Here is a 25595-nt window from a genome sequence, read left to right on the forward strand (position 1 = left end):
AGAGAAATGATCGCAAACGTTTTATCAGACATTAACATACCTTATTCACAACCTATTAAGGAAGATATTTATGCACATATTTAAATTCCGTTGATCAAAATAGCATGATTTATAAAGTGAGCACCATTTATCAAACAGTAGAATTCTCGCACAGCGTCCAGGTTTGGTCACTAGACCTAACACCCTAATACTGACTCCAAATTCAAGTTGACACCTACCTAAATAGAAATCTAGCTAGCTATGACCTTTGCCTTTTTTTACAGTCCATATTTATGTTTCTGAATTCTCTTCCATTTTCTCTTGCCCTAAAGCTCTTTCTTCCAGTCCCAAACTGGCAAAGGAAAGCAAAGAGTGATGGACCAGTGAAGGAGAAACTAGAGTAAGTGTTTTAAAGCTAGAATCCTTAGTTTCTACATACATTTTTGGATTTATACATTTAATGATGTACAGAACCAGTACAGAAAACATTTATTTGAGATTCTTCAAATAGCCACCGTTTGCCTTGACGACAGCTTTGCACACTCTTTGCAATCTCTCAACCAGCTTCATAAGGAATGCGTTTCCAAAAGTCTTGAAGGAGTTCTCACATTTGCTGGGCACTTGTTGGCTGCTTTTCCTTCACTCTGCAGTCCAACTCATCCCAAACCATCTCAGTTGGGTAGAGGCCGTTTGATTGGGGAGAGGTCATCTGATGCAGAACTCAATCACTCTCCTTGGTCAAATAGCCGTTACACAGCCTGGAGGTGTGTTTTGGTTCATTTTCCTGTTGAAAAACAAATGATTGTCCCACTAAGCTTAAACCAGATGGGATGGGGTATTGCTGCAGAATGTTGCGGCAGACATGCTAGTTAAGTGTGCCTTGAATTCTAAATAAATCACTGACAGTGTCACCAGCAAAGCACTCCCACACCATCACACCACCTCCTCCATGCTTCACGGTGGGAATCACACGTGGAGATCATCCGTTCACCTACTCTACGTCTCAAAGACACGGCGGTTGGAACCAAAATTCTGAAATTTGGACTCATCAGACCAAAGGACAGATTTCCACCGGTCTAATGTCCGTTGCTCGTGTTTCTTGGCCCTAGCAAGTCTCTTCTTATTATTCTTGTCCTTTAGTAGTGGTTTCTTTGCAGCTGTTTGACCATGAAGGCCTGATTCACACAGATTCCTTTGAACAATTGATGTTGAAACGTGTCTGTTACTTGAACTCTGAAGCATTTATTTGGGCTGCAATTTCTGAGGCTGGTAACTCGAATGACCTTATCCTCTGCAGCAGAGGTAACTCTGGGTCTTCCTTTCCTGTGGCGGTCCTCGTGAGAGCCAGTTTCATCATAGAGGTTGATGGTTTTTGCGACTGAAGAATCTTTCAAGGTTCTTGACATTTTCCACTGACTGACCTTCATGTCTTAAAGTAATGATGGACTGTCGTTTCTCTTTGCTTATTTGAGTTGTTCTTGCCATAATATGGGCTTGGTCTTTTACCAAATAGGGTTATCTTCTGTATACCACCCCTACCTTGTCACAACACAACTGATTGGCTCAAATGCATTAAGGAAAGCATTTAATTTGATTTTTTCACCTTTATTTAACCAGGTGGCTAGTTGAGAACAAGTTCTCATTTGCAACTGCGACCTGGCCAAGATAAAGCAAAGCAGTTCGACACATACAACAACACCGAGTTACACATGGAATAAACAAACATAAAATCAATAATACAGTAGAAAAATCTATATACAGCATGTGCAAATTAGGTAGGATAAGAGAGGTAAGGCAATAAATAGGCTATGGTGGCAAATGAACTACAATATAGCAATTAAACACTGGAATGGTAGGATGTACAGAGGATGAATGTGCAAGTTGAAATACTGGGGTGCAAAGGAACAAGATAAATAAATACAGTATGGGGATGAGGTAGATTGGATGGGCTATTTACAGGTGCAGTGATCTGTGAGCTGCTCTGACAGCTGGTGCTTAAACCCTTTACAATGAAGATCTGTGAAGTTATTTGGATTGTTACTAATTATCTTTGAGAGACAGGGTCCTGAAAAAAGGCCGTTTCTTTTTTTTGCTGAGTTTATCTAAACAGGCAGGGTGACCACTTTGTTTCAACTGCAGATCCTAGCTTTAAGGCCAGGGGTGACGATGGCAGGTTTGTCACCGGGTTTCACCATCTATACAGGAAACTGGTAACCTGCTTTTGAAGGTGGTGGTAGAGTACTTTCTGCGTCCCAAATGGCACGTATTGCAGTACTTTTGACCAGCATTCTATGCGTCCTGGTCAAAAGTAGTGCACTACAAAAAGGAATAGGGTTCCACTTGGGACCTAGCCGTTGCTTGGATGACAAAGCAATTAGCTGTGGTGAAAGCAAACAGACTGGTCTAGGATGATATGATAATTTGTTGTCTGTCTACATTTTTTTTTCATCCTTGTGTCATGACGTGGCCCTTTTTGGGTATAGCTAGTGGCTTTTCTCACTCACACACAGGTTCTGTTATCTCAGGTCGTAAATTCCTGGAGGAGACTCTCCCCCTGGCAATACAGAAAGAGACGCATAGAGAGAACAAAGGATTTCACATGGCTAACTCCTAAATCCCCAAAATGGGGATTTGATACAAAAGGTCCACTTGTGAGGAGGTGGGAATAGTCCGTGGACTCTTAAGGGACGGGTATGACAAGTGCGTTTCATTTGGTGACCTCCGAGACCTCCGAGAGGACAGGAAACACACAGAACTAGATCTCTGAATATGCAAACACCATAATTGAGAAATGTACATGTAAATGTATAAAATGAATGAGTAAAGATGAAACTATTTGTGAAATGTAAGGTGATAAACCTTTCAATGAAGGAGAATTGTATTCCTTTAAAGTGTAACCAAGTCATTGGCTCGCCCCCGTGAGCGCAGACATGACCTGGCGTAATGGAACAGCCCTTTTCTACTGTTACGAATAAAAAACCCTCCTGAGGAAATCCTCTTCAAACCACAAAAACCTCAGAGTCCGCTAAGGCTGCAATGGTTGTTGAATTCCTAACCATACCACGTGGAGCATTTGCTACACGGTTGGAAATGGTTCAACTCTGAGACTATCCATCCCGACAGAATAAGAGCAAATACTAATTACTAGTCTGCAGCTAGAAATTGTCAACCTGGGATGTGAAGACCTACAACAAGAGGTCGACCGATTAATCGGAATGGCTGATTTAATTAGGGCGGATTTCAAGTTTTCATAACAAACGGTAATCGGCATTTTTGGATACAAATTATGGCCGATTACATTGCACTCCACAGGAGACTGCTTGGCAGGCAGTGCAGCAAGGAGCCAAGGTAAGGTGCTAGCTCGCATTAAACCTATCTTATAAAAAACAATCAATGATGATATTTCTAGTTTATCTAGCTTGTCCTGCGTTGTATATAATCGATGCGGTGCCTGTTAATTTATCATTGAATCACAGCCTACTTCGCCAAACGGGTGATTTAACAAGCTCATTTGCGAAAAAAGCACTGTCGTTGCACCAATGTACCTAACCATAAACATCAATGCCTTTCTTAAAATCAATACACAAGTATATATTTTTAAACCTGCATATTTAGTTAATATTGCCTGCTAACATGAATTTCTTTTAACTAGGGAAATTGTGTCACTTCTCTTGCGTCCTGTGCAACAGAGTCAGTGTATATGCAGCAGTGTGGGTCGTCTGGCTCGTTTCGAACTGTGTGAAGACCATTTCTTCCTAACAAAGACAGTCAACTTCTCCAAACGGGGGATGATTTAACAAAAGCGCATTTGTGAAAAAAGCACAATCATTGCACGAATGTACCTAACCATAAACATCAATGCCTTTCTTAAAATCATTACACAGAAGTATATATATTTAAACCTGCATATTTAGTTAATAGAAATTCATGTTAGCAGGCAATATTAACTAGGGAAATTGTCACTTCCCTTGCGTTCATTGTGCGCAGAGTCAGGGTATATGCAAAAGTTTGGGCCGCCTGGCCCGTTGCGAACTAATTTGCCAGAATTTTACATAATTATGTCAACATTGAAGGTTGTACAATGTAACAGCAATATTTAGACTTATGGATGCCACCCGTTGGATAAAATACGGAACGGTTCCGTATTTCACTGAAAGAATAAACGTTTCGTTTTCTAAATGATAGTTTCCGGATTTGACCATATTAATGACCTAAGGCTCATATTTCTGTGTGTTATTATATTATAATTAAGTCTATGATTTGATAGAGCAGTCTGACTGAGCAGTGGTAGGCAGCAGCATGCTCGTAAGCATTCATTCAAACAACACTTTCCTGCATTTGCCAGCAGCTCTTCGCTGTCCTTCAAGCATTACGCTGTTTATGACTTCAAGCCTATCAACTCCCGAGTTTAGGCTGGCAATACTAAAGTACCTATTAGAACATCCAATAGTCAAAGGTATATGAAATACAAATGGTATAGAGAGAAATAGTTCTATAATAACTACAACCTAAAACTTCTTACCTGGGAATATTGAAGACTCATGTTAAAAGGAACCACCAGCTTTCATATGTTCTCATGTTCTGAGCAAGGAACTTAAACCTTAGCTTTCTTACATGGCATATATTGCACTTTTACTTCTCCAACACTTTGTTTTTGCATTATTTAAACCAAATTGAGCATGTTTCATTATTTATTTGAGACTAAATTGATTTTATTGACGTATTATATTAAGTTAAAATAAGTGTTCATTTAGTGTTGTTGTAATTGTCATTATTACAAATATATATAAAAATAAATAAACACATTTTTAAAAACGGCCGATTTAATCGGTATCGGCTTTCTTTCGGTCCTCCCATAATCGGTATTGGCATTGAAAAATCATAACCAGTCGACCTCTGCCGACAACCGCCGAAACATCTATTCTATGAGAACATTTTGGAATGGTACTCTGAAGTATCCATTTAACCACGAAAGACTTGATCTTCAGGGAAGCAGAGAGCGAGAGAGACTCGTATGAACTCCAACAGACAGACGGACGATTCCAAGAAGAGATCACGATGACACACTTGAGCGTAAATATATATTGATTGCAGTTATTCCCAAATGAGTGAGCATTCATGTGCAAAGGAGTAGCATTTCAATTAATATAATTATCAACTGTGTAGTGATTCCTTTTGTCTTTCCCGCTGTTCTCAGTCCACACCCACTTCCCTTTGTACACCAAGCCGTCATATCGGCTTAGCCCACTAGGGAACCTCCCCAATCATTTCCTTGTAACCATATCTACTGTTTGTTTATGCATTTCTGTGATTATTTAGTTAGTAAATAAATGATTAAGACAATTGGTGTATGGATGATTCATAGTAAAGGCTGGGTTCGTGCAGATAACCAACAATTTACGACGTTTGGAATGAGACTAACATGAGGTAAAGAATAATTCATTAATTAGACTAATTGATCAGATATTAAATTATCTGAAGAGTTATATTAGGAAAATTATAACTTTAATCTTAAGATTTCCTTGGTGCCCTGACTTCCTAGTTAATTACATTTACATGATTAGTTTAATCATGTAATAATAATTACAGAGAAGTGATTTGATAAACAAGTCTTCACTTTTAATGATGACAAAGACACGACACTTGCTAGACCTGTCAAAAGTCCTCTCAAAGTGCAGAATGGAGTCCACAACGAGCCTGATTCGCAAGTAAAAAAGTTCAGTAAACGCAGTCGTCAGATCCTGGACAGTGATGAGGCTCCAGTCGGGAAAGAACAGCCAGTCAAACAGGAACAAGAGGACAGGGCTGTTCTACCCAAGAAGGAAAAGGTAGCTACTACATTTCCCACCACATTTCCTTCTCTATGTAAACCATCTCTAATAAAATTGATTATTTGCACACCCTGCACTGGGCCTGTATTCACAAAGCGCCTCACAGTAGGATCAGGTACCCCCTGGCCATGTAATCTTATTCATTAGAATCTAAAAGGCAAAAACAGGTTCTAGATCAGCACTCCTACTTTAAGACCCTTGAAACATATGGCCCCTGGTCTATGCAATTAAAGACAAGAGGCAAAGTGTTTGTGCACGCACACGTGTGTGTATATATAGATCTGAGTAAGAACTTTTGTCTTTCCCCCACAGGATGAAGTATTCAAGGCAGTCCCCAACCCCTTGTACCCTGCTGCTGCCCCCGTCACTCCTGCTACACCGGTGACCCCAGCTGCCACCCCTGAAACTGCCACGTCCACCTCACCTTCAGTAATACTCAAGCGCCGGACCGGTCAGTCTCTAAACAAGTCCCTCAGCCTCTAATAACACGCGGTTAACTATCTATGTTATCTAATGCAGCTTGCATTTTCAAAGGTGTTTGAAAAATGAAAAACACTTGCATATCTGGTCTTACTCGTTGCAGGAGCATGGGAATTATTACTAAAATTAAAGAGAAGCTTGCTCACAAGTTGTTTGAAAAATGAATTAGGCTGCATAATTGCACACATGTGCTCAGTAGTAATGTATCTCTATTTTTCTGTGTCATCTCTGTAGCAAGGAAGCAGTTCCCAAAGAGAAAAGCAGGAGTGGCAGTGAGGAGGAGGTGAAGGAGGAACGAGGACCGCCGAAAAAAAGAGCATATTTTCCTCCATTACAAGTGTGTCGCTTCCTACCCCTTGTATTGCATCACTATATTTCTCTCTTTCTCTGTAGAGAATGAAGAGGAAGCGATGGAGGTGGGAGGAGAGGGGGGAAAAAGTGTGGATACGCCTAAGGTAGCGCCAAAAAAAAGAGACCGGTGAAGAGAAGACTAAAGACGAAGAGAAGGAGAAAGAAATTGATGTGAAAGAGACCATGACCGAAAAGGTGGAGGATGATGGAAAGAAGTTGGAGGAAAAAGAGAAGGGAAAAAGGCGTAAAACTCCAAAGATGGCAGTAAAGGATGACAAAGAAAAGCAGAAAAGTCTTTAAAATGAAAAGGCAGTAAAGGAGCCGAAAGAAACTGAGGACAAAGTGTCACAAAGCCCCCAAGCCAAGAAAGCCCCTATCAGCAATTTCTTTGGTGAGATTTTTCCCCACACACTTACTTCCTCCCTAGCACTGAAATATCCTATATGAATGAGTTTGCACTCTGCAGTTTATTTAGAAGAAACCTGCAGGAGAAACAAGTGTGTCAAATGGCATCCTATTCCCTATATAGTGCACTACTTTTGACCAGAAACGTATAGGCCCTAAACAATTTTTGTGCATTATATAGGGTGCCATTCGGGCCTTAACCTAACTTTGCTATGGGAAGTTTAAAAGAAATCTGAAGTGGTGTAAGAGGCTTATAAGCTGCAGAGATGGCAGTGGAACAAGTAAATGGAACATGCTTTGTACTTCTCTGTTATCTAGCTCCCAGGAAAGCAGCTGTGAAGATGGAGAAACCAGAGGAGAAAAGCGTGGAAGACAAAAAGGAGTAAAGGCATGGGAAGACAAAAAAAAGTGTAGAAGACAAAAAGGAGAAGAGCAAGGGGTAGAAAAAGAAGAGCGAGGGAGAAAGAAAGCTGAGCGCGGAGAAGGGGAAGAGGTGGCTAGTGTCACTGAGGACGTTAAAGACAAGAAAGGGTAAGAGGGAGACAACTGCCAATAATGCATATATTTACTTTACACCAGTGGTCACCAACCGATCTCCAAGCCATTCCTTTTTAAAATTATTGTTTTGTACTTTTGACCTGTTTTTCCTCCCTAATTTTGTGACATCTAATTGGTAGTTAGTCTTGTCCCATCGCTGAGACGGTCGAGAGCCATGCGTCCTCCGAGAAACGACTCTGCCAAGCCACATTGCTTCTTGACACACTGCTCCCTTGACCCGGAAACGCACCAATGTGCCTGAGGAAACACCGTTCAGCTGGGCTACACCATGTTGTGATGCAAAACATGGGCTAGGCTACATGATGCATGTGACAGATTTGAAAAAGTTGCACACACACAAAAAAGGCATGTGCTGTGCATCATTCACAAGTGATAATATTCTCACCGTTCAGACTATTCTCAATTGAATCTCGTCTTGAAATGTGTGTGAAATTTGTTTTGATTTCAAATGGGACATGTATCATGCACCTGTCCACCTGTCAGAGCAGGGGGCAGTGTAAAAAACAAAAAAAAAGCATTAGTATGCACTTGAATAGCAAAGGACGCTTTTCCCACTGCTCATTTTCATGCCAGCCAGGCAGGCTACTCTAGTTGTAAAGATTTTAAAAAGTGCTTAATCTATGGAAAGTTGAGAAATAAATATAATAGTCCTAGCCTATAGAAAGCTAATGGGTCCTCTATTGAAAAGAGGCCATCAACTCTGTTTTCTCATGCAATTGCCTAGCCTATAGAAATGTGCCGCATAAACACTTTATTCCACACATCAACCAGTTATGAGGAACTGGCTCTCGCTGCCAAACAGGTTCCACTCAAACTCGGAATACCAGGGCACTCATTAAGTGTAATTTCATTTGTATTGATGTCTGAGTGATTTAGAAGGACAATAGAGTGCTGAGTACCGGCCATTAGCGACTGGCTGTTAAGCAAGTTTGGTAGGCTACTAACGACCATCAGAGACATCAGAGCAGTTTTGGAGAAGCCTAGATACCGTGGCTCAATGGTCATGTGGAATTTCACTGCGGTCATGACTCCTGACTGCCGTTGTGGGGGTAATACAGTTAAGTGGTAGTACAGAGGAGAAAAATCCCAGGGAAATCAAGTTAGTGGCAGCTGTACAAATAACTAATCCAAAGGACTTTGACTTTTCAAACAAATCAAATTTTATTTGTCACATGCGCCGAATACAACAGGCATGCTTACTTTACAAGCCCTTAACCAAAAATGCAGTTAAGATATCCCCCCCCCCCCAAAAAAATAATAAGAATAACAAATGATTAAAGAGCAGCAGTAAATAACAATAGCGGGGCTATACACTGGGGGTACCGGTACAGAGTCAATGTGCGGAGGCACCGGTGTCGAGGTAATATGTTCATGTAGGTAGAGTTATTAAAGTGACTATGCATAGATAGAGTAGCAGCAGTGTTCCAGATGGGGGTGGGGGTGGGGGGGGGCAATGAAAATAGTCTGGGTAGCCATTTGATTAGATGTTCAGGAGGCTTGAGGGTAGAAGCTATTTAGGAGCCTCTGGGACCTAGACTTTGGCACTCTGGTACCGCTTGCCGAGCGAGAGAGACCAGTCTATGACTAGGGTGGCTGGAGTCTTTGACCATTTTTAGGGCCTTCCTCTGACACTGCCTGGTATAGAGGTACCGGATGGCAGAAAGCTTAGCCCCAGTGATGTACTGGGCCGTATGCACTACCCTCTGTAGTGCCTTGCCGTCGGAGACCGAGAAGTTGCCATACCAGGCAGTGATGCAACCCGTCAGGATGCTCTCGATGGTGCAGCTGTAAAACCTTTTGAGGATCTGAGGACCCATGCTAAATATTTTCAGTCTCCTGGGGGGGGGAATAGGTCTTGTCGTGCCCTCTTCACGACTGTCTTGGTGTGCTTGGACCATATTAGTTTGTTGGTGATGTGGACGTCAAGGAACTTGAAGCTCTCAACCTGCTCCACTACCTGCCCTGTCGATGAGAATGGGGGTGGGCTCGGTCCCCCTTTTCTTGTAGTCCACAATCATCTCCTTTGTCTTGATCATGTTGAGGGAGAGTTTGTTGTCCTTGCACCACATGGTCAGGTCTCTGACCACCTCCCTATAAGCTGTCTCATCATTGTCGGTGATGAGGCCTACCACTGTTGTGTCATCGGCTAACTTAATGATGGTGTTGGAGTCTTGCCTGGCCGTGCAGTCATGAGTGAACAGGGAATACAGGAGGGGACTAAGCACGCACCCAAGGGGGCCCCTGTGTTGAGGATCAGCGTGGCGGTTGTGTTGTTACCTACCCAGTTGCAGAGGGAGGTGTTTAGTCCCAGGGTCCTTAACTTAGTGATGAGCTTTTAGGGCACTCTGGTGTTGAACGCTGAGCTGTAGTCAATGAATAGCATTCTCACATAGGTGTTCCTTTTGTCCAGGTGTGAAAGGGCAGTGTGGAGTGCAATAGAGATTGCATCTGTGGATCTGTTGGTGCGGTATGCAAATTGGAGTGGGTCTAGGGTTTCTGGGATAATAGTGTTGATGTAAGCCATGACCAGCCTTCAAAGCATTACATGGCTACAGACGTAAGTGCTACGGGTCGGTAGTCATTTAGACAGGTTACCTTAGTGTTCATGGGCACAGGGACTATGGTGGTCTGCTTAAAACATGTTGGTATTACAGACTCAGTCAGGGGTAGGTTGAAAATGCCAGTGAAGACACTTGCCAGTTGGGTCAGCATATGCTCAGGGTGCACGTCCTGGTAATCCGTCTGGCCCTGCGGCCTTGTGAATGTTGACCTGTTTAAAGGTCTTACTCACATCGGCCAAGGAGAGTGTGATCACACAGTCATCCGGAACAGCTGATGCTCTCATGCATGTTTCAGTGTTACTTTCCTCGAAGCGAGCATAGTAGTTATTTAGCTCGTCTGGTAGGCTCGTGTCACTGTACAGCTCTCGGCTGTGCTTTCTTTTGTAGTCTGTAATAGTTTGCAGGCCCTGCCACATCCGACAAGCGTCGGAGCCGGTGTAGTACGATTCGATCTTAGTCCTGAATTGACACTTTGCCTGTTTGATGGTTCGTCGGAGGGCATAGCAGGATTTCTAATAAGTTTCTGGGTTAGAGTCCCGCTCCTTGAAAGCGTAGCTCTACCCTTTAGCCCAGTGTGAATGTTGCCTGTAATCCATGGCTTCTGGTTGGGGTATGTACATACAGTCACTGTGGGAACGACATCCTCGATGCACTTATTGATAAAGCCAGTGACTGATGTGGTGTACTCCTCCATGCCATCTGAAGAATCCCTGAACATATTCCAGTCTGTGCTAGCAAAACAGTCTTGTAGTTTAGCATCTGCTTCATCTGACCACTTTTTTATAGACCGAGTATCTGGCGCTTCCTGCTTTTAATTTTTGCTTGTAAACAGGTATCAAGAGGATATAATTATGGTCAGATTTGCCAAATGGAGAGCGAGGGAGAGCTTTGTACGTGTCTCTGTGTGGAGTAAAAGTGGTCTAGAATTTTTCCCCATCTGGTTGCACATTTAACATGCTGATAGAAATTAGGTAAAACTGATTTAAGTTTCCCTGTATTAAAGTCCCCGGCCACAATGAGCGCCACCTCCGGATGTTTGCTTATGGCGACATACAGCTCATCGAGTGCGGTTTTAGTGCCAGCGTCGGTCTGTGGTGGTATGTAGACAGCTACGAAAAGTACAGATAAACTCTCTAGGTAGATAGTGTGGTCTACAGCTTATCATGAGATAATCTACCTCAGGCGAGCAAAACCTTGAGCCTTCCTTAGATACCATGCACCAGCTCTGTTTTAGCAGAGGCTGCTGTTCTATTCTGGCGATAGTGTATAACCCACCATCTGTATGTTATTAATATTTTCGTTTAGACACGACTCAGTGAAACATAAGATATTACAGTTATTAATGTCCCGTTGGTAGGATAAACGTGCCTTCAGTTCGTCCCATTTATTTTCCAGCGATTGAACGTTAGCTAGCTGGACGGAAGGCAAGGCCAGATTAGCCACTCGTCGGATTGAACGTTAGCTAGCTGGACGGAAGGCAAGGGCAGATTAGCCACTCGTCGCTTGATCCTCACAAGGCACCCTGATCTCTTTCTGCAAAATCTCATTTTCCAGTGAATCACGGGGATCTGGGCCTGGTCGGGTGTCTATATCCCTCCCGTCCGACTCATTGAAGAAGAACTCTTTGTCCAGTTTGAGGTGGCAATCCCAGTTCTGATGTCCAGAAGCTCCTTTCGGTCATAAGAGACGGTAGCAGCAACATTATGTACAAAATAAGTTACGAACAACGCAAAAACAAAACTAAATAGCACAGTTGGTAAGGAGCCGATGCATAAAGCTAACACAATATGATGCCCTGTCACCTTATTAATTCAGTCGCTTAATTAGATTAACTAGCAAGTTAAATTTAGGGGTCACATTAAAGCAGAATTCTGCGTTTTGAACACAGGAGAAAAATAACGCATAACTATTTTTTTTGTAAAAACAAATGTAATATGCTTCGTATTGAAGCTATTTTCTGCCGAATGTGTTGCACAAATGTATTTTCTGTCTAGGAAAACTATAGTTGCACGTCCCTGATCACTCTATTGAAGCAAGAGGTTGACTTTTAGTGTACAACGCGACCCCTGTCAATACACAGCTGCACTCACCTGCTCCCGCTTCTCCCCTTGTGCCATTTACAAACGCATGATTGGCTCAACTGTTCTGGTGAACTACGGTAAACTTCATAATGTGACTGGTGAAATTAACTCCATCTGCTTTATCTCCTACAGTATTGCACAAGTTGACTGCGGGTATTTACTTAAAGTAGCTACATATTAAAATCTATTACAACTTTAAATAAATGGTTTCAACGGTATTGACAAATCATCCCGTGGCTATTTCCAAATACCCGGATATACGGTGTTTACCGTCCATGCCTATAACCTCCATCGTCAGCCAAGTAAAATACATGACCCTAAAGTCGACAAATTAAAACGGTAGAAAATGTCTTGACGAAAATGTAGGTTCTTTCAATCGCGTTCATCTCTACTCCGCCTGTCGGCCTCCCTTTTCTATCGGTCTTGATTTGAGCTAGTGAAGTGCAACATTGTGTCAAATCAATCAACTGGGTGCCACCCAAAGCTGTGACATTGTATCAACTAGCCTATTCCGGGCCAGCAGTTTCCTGCACGACAGCTGTTTTTGCGCAAGGGAAAAGTGTTCAGGTATTTTATGTTTCCACTGGATATATAGGATCATTAGATCATAATATTTTTCTCTTTCACACCGAGGCTTGGTGATTATCGAGGCCAGGAGAGGGTTATAAAGATTCTTTCAAGTACTGTGAGGAACTATTGCTGTCATTCACAATGGATGAACAAATAATACTTTGTTGACTTACTGTGTGAGGTGAAGAAAAAATTACTGAGAAGCTCAGCTCATTAGTGATGGTGCGTAAAGACAATCAGAAATCAGACAATCCCAGCAGCTTTGCTGTTTTTGACACTCAAACTGGTGCTCCTGGCAGCTACTACCATACCCCGTTCAAAGGCACATTCACCCACCGAATGGCACACAATCAATGTCTCAAGGCTTAAAAAGAATTTAAACTCTCATCCCCTTCATCTACACTGATTTGAAGTGGATGATTTAACAGGGGACGTCAGTAAGGGATCATAGCTTTCACCTGGATTCACCTAGTCAGTCTGTCATGGAAAGAGCAAGTGTTCCTAATGTTTTGTACACTCAGTATCTTTAATAAAAAATAAATGTTACTGTATAGCGTGTTTGTATTTTACGATATACCGGTATTAATGCACGGACCGGTTAGGGTTTACGGTAGAGCAAAACACCATTCCATTGAGGGGTCATATTAGTGTGTAGGCCAAACCGTACAGGCGTTTTCATGAGAAGACCGACTATCGGGTTGTCTCATGGTCTGACAAACACTGCTGTAGCTCGGCCACCTTCCACCGCAGATGTGGAAGCCCACTATTGGCTGATGTGGTGGATTGAGACGCATCCCATGCAAAATACCATATATTTCTAGATTAAACGGACACATTTTGAAGGGGATTTTAAAAAATTATGCTAATTAGATTTCCCCGGGGGCATGGACATCGACTCTCGGGGGTTAAGAAACTGCGCGGCATGGCAGGTCATGTTTCGGAGGACACGTCTCGACCTTCGCCTCTCTGGAGCCTATTGGGGAGTTGTAGCGATGAGACAAGATCGTAACCACCAATTTGATATCATGAGATTGGGGAGAAAAAAAGTGTAAAATTACAACAAAAAAAGACACAAAGTCTTTATTTTCACCATTATTGAACTGATTCTGTTACAACAAGTATTTCTGGTGAGTATTTTTCTGGATAACTGTGCTCATCCCTAGTTTGGCCTCAGACGGACGGATGCAATGCTATTTTAAACATTTGGACCGCGCTACTTCAGACATCTCTCTAAGCATGCCGCTTTCCATACAGACCCAGCCCTGCCCCCTGTCACTCAAGGAGCGCATGTGTTGTTCCCAGACCATGCGACACTAGCGTTCAGTCTGCATGGTCAATGCAGCGTATGCAGCAATGTTGATGACAATGATGCTGTTTTCATTTTGCTTCTTAGTATAAAACCAATGGAGTTGTATAATTACACTATTAGTTTGTTTCTTACATCTGCAAACAGCTAGTTTGTCTTTTCTTAGCAAGTTGGGCCTAAATCTTGTTAGCTGCTAATTGTTAGCCACTAACGCTAATCGCTAGCTAGCTAATAAATGTACTGAGTCAGAGCAAAGGTAATTAGCTAACGTAAACTCACCCCATTCCGTACAAATGTGCGCAACCGCAACATTCATACGAGGCTACAAAGAAAACTAATGGGACTGTAGCGACTGTGTTGACTTCAAAATCAGGGGTGTGAACTACATTTCAATTCAAACGTTGATCGACATGGTAATGGCTCTATAGTATTGGAGAAAAGTTGAAAAAACAGACCCTCCGTTACATTGTGACGTGCCATGTCGTAACGTACAGCACGCATAAAGCAACTATTTCTGTCTTACAATCTCTCTCCACCAGGTGTAGCACTTCTCTCATCATTTAAAAACAAGAAATGGACAGTGACGGGGGTAAGGGGGATACCTAGTCATTTTTTGCGTCATCATTGCATGCGATCATCATTCTCAAACTCGCTGTTTACTTCTAAGATCACTTTAGCACCGCCCTAAAAACCCGATTCAAATTCGACACAAACCTTCAAATAGGTATGTAATGACACATTATATAAACTCTTTATAGTATTTTATTTACATTTTAGAGGCAATAAGGTGATAAGTTGGACAGATCGAGTGAAAAAAAGCAATTTTCCCACACATCTCTCCTTCTCACTATCACGCATTAGTTTCGCTTCCCCACCCACCATTTTTTTAAAGGCCCGACGAAGCTCATTGCCTTGTTGAATTATGCAGAAACAGGCAGCGTGGGGGTCATGTAATTGATTCTGTTGGAAAGGGCAGAAATTGTGCTTTACAATGGTATTGACATTACAGTTGATCTGGAAGAATTACATTTTGGGGCGCTAAAATAAGGTCAATTGTACGGACCAAGGCGATTTACAAAAGTGAGTGAGTTTACATTATACAGCCTGATCATAGCAGTGATTGTGTAGACTTAAATCAGCATGTTATTTGTGCAACAGTATCTTCTAAATCAGAGGAATAAGCAAAGCAAGAATATGTTGGCTACATGAAGTAGCTAAGAGCGAACGTTACATTTTGACAAAGATTACAGGGTCCCCTAGGAAACACTAGGAAACAATTGCTCCTGGCGACCTTGTCAGCGTGGACTGCGCCCGGCCCGCCACAAGAGTTGCTAGTGCGTGATGGGACAAGGACATCCCTGCCGGCCAAGCCCTCCCTTAACCCGGACGACGCTGGGCCAATTTTGCGCTGCCCCATGGGTCTCCCGGTCGTGGCTGACTGCTACAGAGCCTGGACTCGAACCCAGTATCTCTAGTGGCACTGCGATGCAATGCCTTAGACCACTGTACCACTCGGGAGGCCCTAAGGCCTAGATTGTTTGTCCGTATTGTCCAGCCTACGTGAGTGTGGAAATTAACTCAAATGAGTACAGGAAATGCAGAAATGTATCAATTTTTTTTGGGGGGGGGGGTTGAATTGAACAGTTTAAAACAGTCAGAATGGAGAAAGACCCGTTTGAAATCACTTGTATGTGTTGTCACCCAAGGGTCACACACTACTCATGAATACCGGCATTTCTTTTTCAAATACCGTGATATGATATTTTGGCCATATCACCCAGCCCTATATGCATGTTCATTTCTCAGGGTGCTTCCCTAATGGCAACCTATTCCCTATATATATAAGTGCACTACTTTTTACCTGAAATGTTTTCTTCATTGAGTTGAATAGTGCATTGTATACTGTATTAATGTCAGTGGTTTCTCCCACCAGAGAGAAGACGGACCAGGCCCAGTATGACCCGTCCAGACCCAACTACCACCCGGTGGACCACGCCTGCTGGGGATGGGGACAGAGGTACGTCCAACCCCCTTGTCACAATTTCACACCCCTCTGTTATATACCTCAACCTTGGTCGTGTTCACTAGGTACTAAACCAAAGCAAAGGGGACGAATCGGAGAGGGAACCTGAACCTACCTGAACTTGTCCAACAAATGCTTGTTTTAGTTTTCTGTTCCAAATTGTTTTTGCTACAGTGTGCATTTATGAATACTAAATATTGAACAACCTGCACAATACTTTGTACAATACAATACTTTTTTATTTACATAATGTCTCTCAATGGAGGTGTTTTGACTCTCATTTTCTCTTTCACAGGGTCCCTTATTCAGCTGTTGCATGTACCTTTGAGAAGATTGAGGAAGACTGGCAGGTAAGAGATTTTAATATGCCTCCGAAGTTGTGACTTTGTTTATTCTTGTGTAATTTTTCCTTATACTTCGTCTTACATACTAATTGCATTCTTTTTTTTGCCAGACTGAGGAACATTGAAACATTATCAAATCTTCTACGCTCTGTGATCATCCTCTCTCCAGGTGAAATCGTTTTCTTAGCTTTTTCCCTAATGTTTGTGCGTGTGGAGCTGGCAGCAACTACATTAGCTATTGGCCAGGTTGCAGGAAGCAACCTAACCTATTGAGATGAGTCAGATGGGCTGTGTCCCAAATGGCATCCTATTTCCTACATAGTGCAGTTCTTTTGACCAGAGCACTGGTCAAAAGCTGTGCATTACATAAGGAAGAGGGTGCTTATAAGTTCTGGTCAAAAGTAGTGCCCTATAGAGAGTCATTTGGGACGCACCCCAGAGTGTAGATGAGTCCGATGTGTGTGCTGAGTTGAGTTTTCTCTCTTTCTGTTCTTCCTCAGAGGACCTGCTGAGCTGTGTTTACCTGTGTCTCAATCAGTTGGGTCCTGCTTACCTGGGACTGGAGCTGGGAGTGAGAGAAACTGTACTGATGAAAGCTGTTGCCCAAGCAATTGGTAAGGGACATACACATGCGTGTGCACACACACACAAACGTTTGCCCAAGTAACTGGTATGACACACGTACTCAAACACACCTTTGTTATTAATTCTCTTACTTTGTTTTCGGGCTTAGAATTCTATCACATCTTACTGTTTTTATTTTTCTTGTTGCCAGAGCGACAGTTGGACAAAATCAAGGCAGAGGCTGCAGAGAAGGGCAACTTGGGGTTGGTGGCGGAGAGTTCCCGTAGCAACCAGAGAATGTTCCAGCCAGCCAATCTGACAGCAGGGGGCGTGTTCAACAAACTGAAAGACATCGGGAACAAGAGTGGGAACTGAGTTTTGTCTGTCTGATGTTTACATTAACATCCTCAATGTTTTTGATACATTTACTGATTAAAAAAAACCACAGTCTTCTGCTGTCCAGGGAATGGAATGATGAGTTGATTTGTAATCAGTCTAGAATTTGATGAAAAGACATGGATTCCTTTACGCTTTTCGTCAGTTAGATACTAATATCTAGTGTGCATCTCAAATGGCATCCCTATATGGTTCACTACTTTTGACTTGGGCCCTGGTCAGAAGCAGTGCACTATATACAGTGCCTTCAGAAAGTATTCATACCCTTTATTCAAAATGTTGTCACAGCCTGAATTCGAAAGTGATTCATATTTTTTGCTCACCCGTCAACACACAATACCCCATAATGACAAAGGGAAAATGTTTTTATAAATGTTTGCAAATGTATTGAAAGTGAAATATAGAAATATAATTTCTATAAGTATTCACACCCCTTTGCGATGACACTCCAAATTGAGCTGAGGTGCATCCAATTTCCTTTGATCATCCTTGATGTCACTACAACTTGATTGGAGTCATCCTGTGTCCAATTCAGTTGTTTGGACATGAATTTGAAAAGACACACACCTGTCTATATAAGGTCCCACAGTTGACCGTGCATGTCAGGACAGAAACTATACCATGCAGTCCAAGAAACTGTCCGTAGATCTCCGAGATAGGATTGTGATGAGGCATATATCTGGGGAAGGATATAAAACAAGTTATTATAGGGTTGAACGTTTCCAAGAGCACAGTGGTCTCCATCATTGGGAAATTGAAAAAAAATAGGGGAGATGACCAAGAACCCAATGACCACTCTGACAGAACTACGTGGCTGCGATGGGAGAACCTGCCAGACGGAAGCCACTCTTGAGAAAATGGCACATGCTGGCACGCCCAGAGTTTGTAAAAAGGCATGTGAAAGACTATTTTAACCATTTTGCCTGAGTGCAAAGCTCTGTCTGGAGAAAACCAGGCACACCACATCTAACACCATACTTACCGTGAAGCATGGTTGTGGCAGCATCATGCTATGGGGATGCTTTTCACCGGCAGGGACTGGGAGAATGGTAAGGCTAGAGGGGAAAATGAATGGAGCCAAATACAGGCAAATCCTTGATGAGAACCTGCTTCAGAGTGCAAACGACCTTAGACTGGGGTAAAGATTTATTGTTCTAACAGGACAAAGACCCCCATAAATACAGCCAAAGCAATGCTAGAATTGCTTCAGAACAAGAATGTGAAAGACTTTGGGTGGCCCAGCCAAAGCAAGACTTAAATCCCATTGAAAATCTGTGGAAAGACTTGAAGATTGCTGTAAGCCGCTCCCCATCTAACTTAAGAGTGTGAAGAAGCCCGAAGCGGCGGATCGAACAGTGAGACAGACAGGATGTTCTGGTGCTCACCTCTCTTAGAGGTTTTTTATTTACAATATCAAGAGGTGCAGGACGAATTGGCCAATACACTTTGTGCAGAAAATAATAAACAATAAAAATACTTTAAAAAGACTTAAATAAATCAGAGATATTCAAGGTATAAACCATTTCCAGCAACAACTCCATGTCTATAACAAATTTAAGGTATGGCTCTACTCTTGCCAACCTGTTACCTGCCCGGCCTGCTCTCCCCCAGGCAAAGGTCAACTGAGCACCTAAGTCCACTTTCCAATAACTCCCTTCCGCTAGGAATGTTCTATCAGGATATCCCCAGAACACATTTCTACTATAGATGCATACAGCAATTTGCAAGGGACATATAACATCATAAACAACACTTTTGCATAAACACACACTTCAATAACTTGTGCCATAACTTCTTTAAGTCACACAATTCACATTCATGACGTAATTCACCCTCGGGATAATTCATCACTTTGGTTAGTCCCATCAACCAATGAAATGTTCTTCGAAGACGCAGAATCATTTGTGTCATGCGTAATGCACACCGGCACAGAGCTTCAAACAAACATCAGGTAGGTTATATTTGATGATTATTCGCTACCAACACTTAGATCGTTATTCGAATAATATATTTACTTCGCTAGAGCATGTACGTTTTAAATGGGCAGCTTTATACACGGTAGAACATTGGTAACAAGTTACATTATTTTAGTAACTGGCATGCGCAACTAACACTTGACTTTGGCACCTTTTGTCAAAGTATTGTTGGCAAACGGAATGCGCAACTCTAACCAACTCTTGTTTTCAGGCTTCTTGGTTATACCTTGAAGAGATACAATAGTCTTTCTCTTACCAATTTGTTTCATTGTCTATAAATCATGCGCTCCATGACACAGAGCTTAAGAAAATCTGCAAGGAAGAATGGGAGAAAATCCACAAATCCAGATGTGCAAAACTGATACAGGCTTACCCAAGATGACTCAAAGCTGTAGTCGCCGCAAAACGTGCTTTTGCAAAGTATTGACTCAAGTGTGAAGACTTATGTAAATGAGAGATTTCTCTATTTCATTTTCAACACATTTACAAAATTTCAAAAAACATGTTTTACATTTTTATTTTTCGGGTATTGTGTGTAACTGGGTTAGCAAAACAAATATATTTAATCCATTTTGAATTTAGGCTGTAACACAACAAAATGTGGAATAAGTCAAGAGGTATGAATACTTTCTGAAGGCGGGTGACATTTGGGACATCCTGTGGTAGTTCTTTACTCCGTTTCTCTGTATCCTCTTTCCTTTCGTATCCTCTCCTTTCCCACGCTCCCTCCGAATCTCTTGGTCCTCTCTCTCGCTCTCTCTGCAGGCCACGAATAAGAAGATTGACATCATCAAAGGTCTCTATATGCAGCCTGCCGCTTCTCTGAGGCCAGATACATTGTCAGATAATCTGCCTTCACTTTACTACTGGTCAACCTGAGCATCTCCCAAATGGCTCACTACCTTTGACCAGAGCCCTATTGGCCAGAAGCAGTATACTACAAAGGGAATAAGGTGCGTTTTTGGGATGTACTTAACACCTGTCGCTCTGCACTCTTTGAGCACTGGCCTTTTGTTAAAATGTTCATGTCGTACATTTTTGGTTGCAAGCACCTTTTTTTTCTTGGTTTAGATGAGGATTTAGAGTGGAGCATGTTTTCTTCTTTCACTAAGTCAATCCGAACCTTGTATTACACCTGTCTGTCCATTCCCAAACAGCTGGTCGTCACAGTAACAGATTAAAATGGTACCTAACTTAAATTTAAAAAAAAATACCACTGTCAATGCAGCACAACATCAGTGTATGTTAAAAACAGTCTGATTTCAGATTGTCATGTCTGTATCGGTTGGTTGGTTGGTTGACAGGTCTCTGGCAGGGAAGCTGAGGATAGGCTTGGCTGAGCAGAGTGTACTGGCTGCCCCGAGTCAGGCTGCGTGGCCTGACTCCTCCAGGACAATGTGAGCCAGCTAACGTTTTTTTCAACGTTCACACAGCGTGACCACCACCACAACATTATCACAATGTTTACACGACATTTCCTTCAACTGTATCACCTTTTCACAATGTTACTTCACAAAATGATCATGATTTCACAACATTATCACAGTGTTTTCGTCACATTTTCACAATACGACCACAACATTACCCCGCAACGTTTCCCCAACATTATTACAATATAACCTATACATATGAAAACAATGTCTTCCTTTTATTGTGACTGAGACAATGGTTCATGTGTAATTCTAGACTTCCCTCCAGCGGTGAACGATGCAGGGAAAGGAATGAGTGCAGGAGAACAGAAAGCCTGGATAGAGGAGAAGAGCCCTGTCCTTAAACACACCTACTGGTACTGTACACCTCTAACCCCACTGTATATACTCACTCACAGCACATTTCCCTAAGTACCACCTTACCTACACCCTGATTTGTGTCCCAAATGAACACCCCTTTGCCTATGTATATCAGTGGTTCTCTTTTTTTTGGTTACTGTACAAACCAAGTGCATTTTGCTCTGCCTGGAGTACTAGTGCCCCCGGTTGAGAACCAGTGCACAATAGTGCACTACTTTAGGCCAGGGCCCTATAGTGTACCATTTGGGACATACTGATTCACTCTATTGACTGACTCTTACTGGTGATGTTTTCTTGCTTGTCCACTCCAGTGAGATGCCCAACTGTGATGTCATCATCCCAGTACTGATGGAGGGCATAGATGAACTGCCCAACCACTGCAAACTCACTCCAGGTACAGTACTGTGTGTGTGTGTGTGTGTGTGTGTGCTGATTTATGACACCCTCCACTCCCCCACCTCAGGTGTGCCACTGAGGCCCATGCCGGCTCACCCCACCAAAGGTGTAGGAGAGGTGATGAAGAGATTCGACGAAGCCGCCTTCACCTGCGAGTACAAGTATGATGGAGAACGAGCACAGGTGTCTGTTTTCTCACGTGCCCACTTACAGTATGTGTGTGTGTGTGTGTGTGTGTCAACTGTGTGCCCCTGTTAGAAAACAGACATGATGCTGTTGTCTCAGGCTGTTGGGCTGTGTTAGCCCCTCCCAGTGGAAGCATTGGAGAGAGTCGTGTAACTTCTCATTCTCTATTTATCCTTCCTCAGTTTCTCCTAACCTCTATCCTCACCTTCTCGAAGCACATTGGAGCAGAAGATCTCTCTTCCTCCACTAGAACCTTCTTCTCCGATGCGTTTTGAGGAGGAGGCCGAGAAGAGCGAGGCCAGGAGTCAGAAAAATACAATGTAAATTCACTTGAGATTCACCCAGAGAGCAGAGTGACACTTCCTATTCGTTGTGCCTTTAAACTGCAGTGTGACTCCTGAAATGGCCAGCAGATGGAACTCTAAGATGCTGGCATCTGGAGCTTCGGTCGTACAGTTGGGCTCTGTCAATTCGTCTTTCTGTGATTCCTAGCATTCTATCTCCTCAAATTCTTCTCAACCATATTGGAGTAGAAGAGCCAAGGCCCCTCCCCTCTGGCCTTCTTCTCCAGTGGGTTTTGAGAAGGGGGCGAGGAGAGAGGATGCGAGGAAGAATAAATTGAGAAAAAGCCTTGGACACTGCCTGTCTCTCTACTCTCCAGATACGATAGGAAACTCACTCGCTGTTATTGGTTGAATGATAACTATTGATTATTGTATTTGTGCAGATCCATATTCTGGAGAATGGGGAAGTGCGTATTTTCAGTCGCAACCAGGAAGACAATACGACCAAATATCCTGACATCATCTCTCGTATTCCCACGGTAATAGTAACCCTCTCCACACTAGCACACTCCGTGTGCATCCCAAATGGCACCCTATTCCCGATTATAAGGGTCTGGTCAAAAGTAGTGCACTATATAGGGAATAGGATGCATTTTGGGATACACCCTCAGCCAGCATCTTAGCCCCTTCATGGTCATAAGCCCACTTCATGAATAATACCTCTATTTCCCTCCCTCCTTCCCTCCCTCAGGTAAAGGAGTCTGTGGTGTCCTGTGTGCTTGACTCTGAGGCTGTGGCTTGGAACAGAGAAAATAAAACCGATCCAGCCATTCCAGGTGCTCACCACATGGAAGAGAAAGGCGAGAGGAAAGAGAAATAAGGGGGGGGGACATTCTCAGTATCCATGGTTTTGGTTTCTGTAATTATGTTTGTAACAGCTGGATGGGTGATGAGCCCAGGCAGCTGTGTTCACAAGTTGCAGCGCTGGTGGATCATTTCCCTACCATGCTCTTGTAACGGATGTGAAATGGCTAGCTAGTTAGCGGGTACGCGCTACTAGCGTTTCAATCAGTTACGTCACTTGCTCTGAAACCTAGAAGTAGTGTTGCACCTTGCTCTGCAAGGGCCGCGGCTTTTGTGGAGCGATGGTAATGACGCTTCGTGGGTGTCAGTTGTTGATGTGTGCAGAGGGTCCCTGGTTCGCGCCCGTGTCGGGGCGAGGGGACGGTTTAAAGTTATACTGTTACACTTTCTATGCTCTCTATCCTCATCAGGTGGACTTCTTTGTTTGATCCCTCGTCCTCAAGCTGTTAGGTTAAACCTGCCGGGAGTTACCTCTTGAGGTGGCCGTTGAGGTACACAAGCCCCCTGACTGCAACAATATGCTGAGTGAAGGGGCCAAAAGATTTAGGTTTTGAATGCTCTTTTTTAGTGTGTAGGTAGGTATGTGTATGGTCCTGTTTAGTTAGGTTGCTGTTAAATTACTTGTTTTACTTTTTTTACGGGACGTGGATGCAGCTGATATCAAGATCTAAGTGTGTGTGTACGCCTCTGACCTGCTGTATCTCAACGGAGAGGTGAGTCGGGATGATGATTAAGTAAGCATTTCACTGTAAGGTCTACACGCCTGTTGTGTTCGGCGCGCGTGACAAATAAACTTTGATTTGATGGGAGTTCTGGAGTCTGTTAGACATTTATTAAGTAAGCCTGGTTCCAGTCAGAACGGCCTATCCTTTTTCTGTAGCATGAGGCAGCTTGTTGTTCAAGTTTTAGCCTTGTCTTATTAATTTTGACTGAAATATCATTAAGTCTTAGTCAAGCACATTAAATGACAAAAAAATGGCCTTATTAACTGACTTCCATGTGCACAATCATGCGTGGTCTTGTCCTACATTTTTCTGCATAACATCCTATCGCGTGATTCTCTTCCCAACAGCCAAATTGCCAGGAGAAGCATTAATCTGCAGCAGATTTTTTTTAAATCACATCCCTTGTCAGGGCTCCAGACTAACATTTCCCATAACTTTTTCAGTTGGTGGCACCAGCCCATGATTCGCACCAATTTTTTTCCCACAGCGTCACGCAATAGAAAAACGTGTAATTGCCTTATGAAGTCATATCACAGTGCTTTAGACTGTAATAGACGACTGAGATGGTAGTAGTCTTTTCGAGAAATAAGTTGTTTCATCTAACATGTCCAAGCAGGAATGCATTATTCAACGTATGTTGATGTGCTACCTAATCCAGTGACTCATTGATTGTGGGTTTGACAATAGAGTATTGTTTTTATTTTACTATTAAAATAGGGCTCCAGAATTTTTCTGAATTTTGTTGCTCAATAGAGAGTGATTTGCCTTAATCGTTATGTGCACTAATATCATAGGCTCATTTATTTTGGGGTTAATTCACCACAGGAAGTCAACTCAAAACACATTAGCTAGATTGCTAACCCTAAGTATAATACCCACTGCTAGTGTCCCGTGTGGCTCACTTGGTAGAGCATGGCACTTGCAACACCAGGGCTGTGGGTTCGATTCCCACGGGGGATCAGTATGAGAATGTGTGCACTCACTACTGTAAGTCGCTCTGGACAGTAAATGTAATGTCCTAAATGTTGTAGCTTGCGACCCTATGTGTTCGCAATTGCGCGCTTCGCATCTTATTAAAGAATAATCAAACGTCTTGGTTGGAAAATAGCTGCTTTTGAGCTCAATATTAAGAGATGACAAATAGAAATTAGACCCACAGAAAGCTGAGAACAACAGTAGTTGCTTCCAAAGATGTGTATTTCCCAAATTGGATTTGTAAATGTTATAACATTGGAAGCTTTCTTCTCTCCCGTAGCGCACATCAAGTGGCTCACTCATCACAGCAGCAGGCCCCATCGAAACATGCCCAGAGGCTGGGCAGACAATTTCATTACTGGAATCATGAGGATAATGCACTTTACTGTTTGACCAAATCATGGTTTTAGCAGCCCAAAAATAGGACATTCTTAAGAGGAGACCATGAGGTGACCATGTAATGAATTTTCAGCTTCCACTGATGCGACCAATAAAAAATGTAACTCACACAGCCAAGTCAAAGGGTCGCAAAAAGTGACTAAATGGCCGCAGTCTAGAGCCCTGCCTCTTGACATATTGTAGATGTATTGTGATCAAAGTTAAGCCTTACAATTCTACTAATGTCATGCATGCTTTTGATTGGACCAAACAAATGACACTAAAAAGCTCTCAATCTCTCCAAAAACTCTTGTCCAGTCCATTTACTAGTCAGATTTTAGTCACACAGATAATTTAATCTAGTCTTGTTTTTGTAAACCAAAATGAGAAATCCTTTTCATTGAGTTATTTTTTCCCCTGGATTTATACAGTCTTCTTGTCAATTGCCACTGACTCAAATCATATTGTATTGTTTACATGCACAGGCTTAGCAGATGTAATTGCGAGTGTAGCGAAATGCTTGTGCTTCTAGTTCAGAAAGTGCAGCAATATCGAACAAGTAATTTAACAAT

General features: G+C 42.6%; 1 pseudogene; it reads left to right on the plus strand.

The window, feature by feature from the left end:
- The first annotated feature begins 5576 nt into the window (after positions 1-5576).
- LOC129824510 (DNA ligase 1-like) overlaps positions 5577-25595 on the plus strand; it is a 34660-nt pseudogene continuing 14641 nt past the window's right edge.

Source organism: Salvelinus fontinalis, chromosome 26 (assembly GCF_029448725.1).
Source record: "Salvelinus fontinalis isolate EN_2023a chromosome 26, ASM2944872v1, whole genome shotgun sequence".
NCBI lineage: Eukaryota > Metazoa > Chordata > Actinopteri > Salmoniformes > Salmonidae > Salvelinus > Salvelinus fontinalis.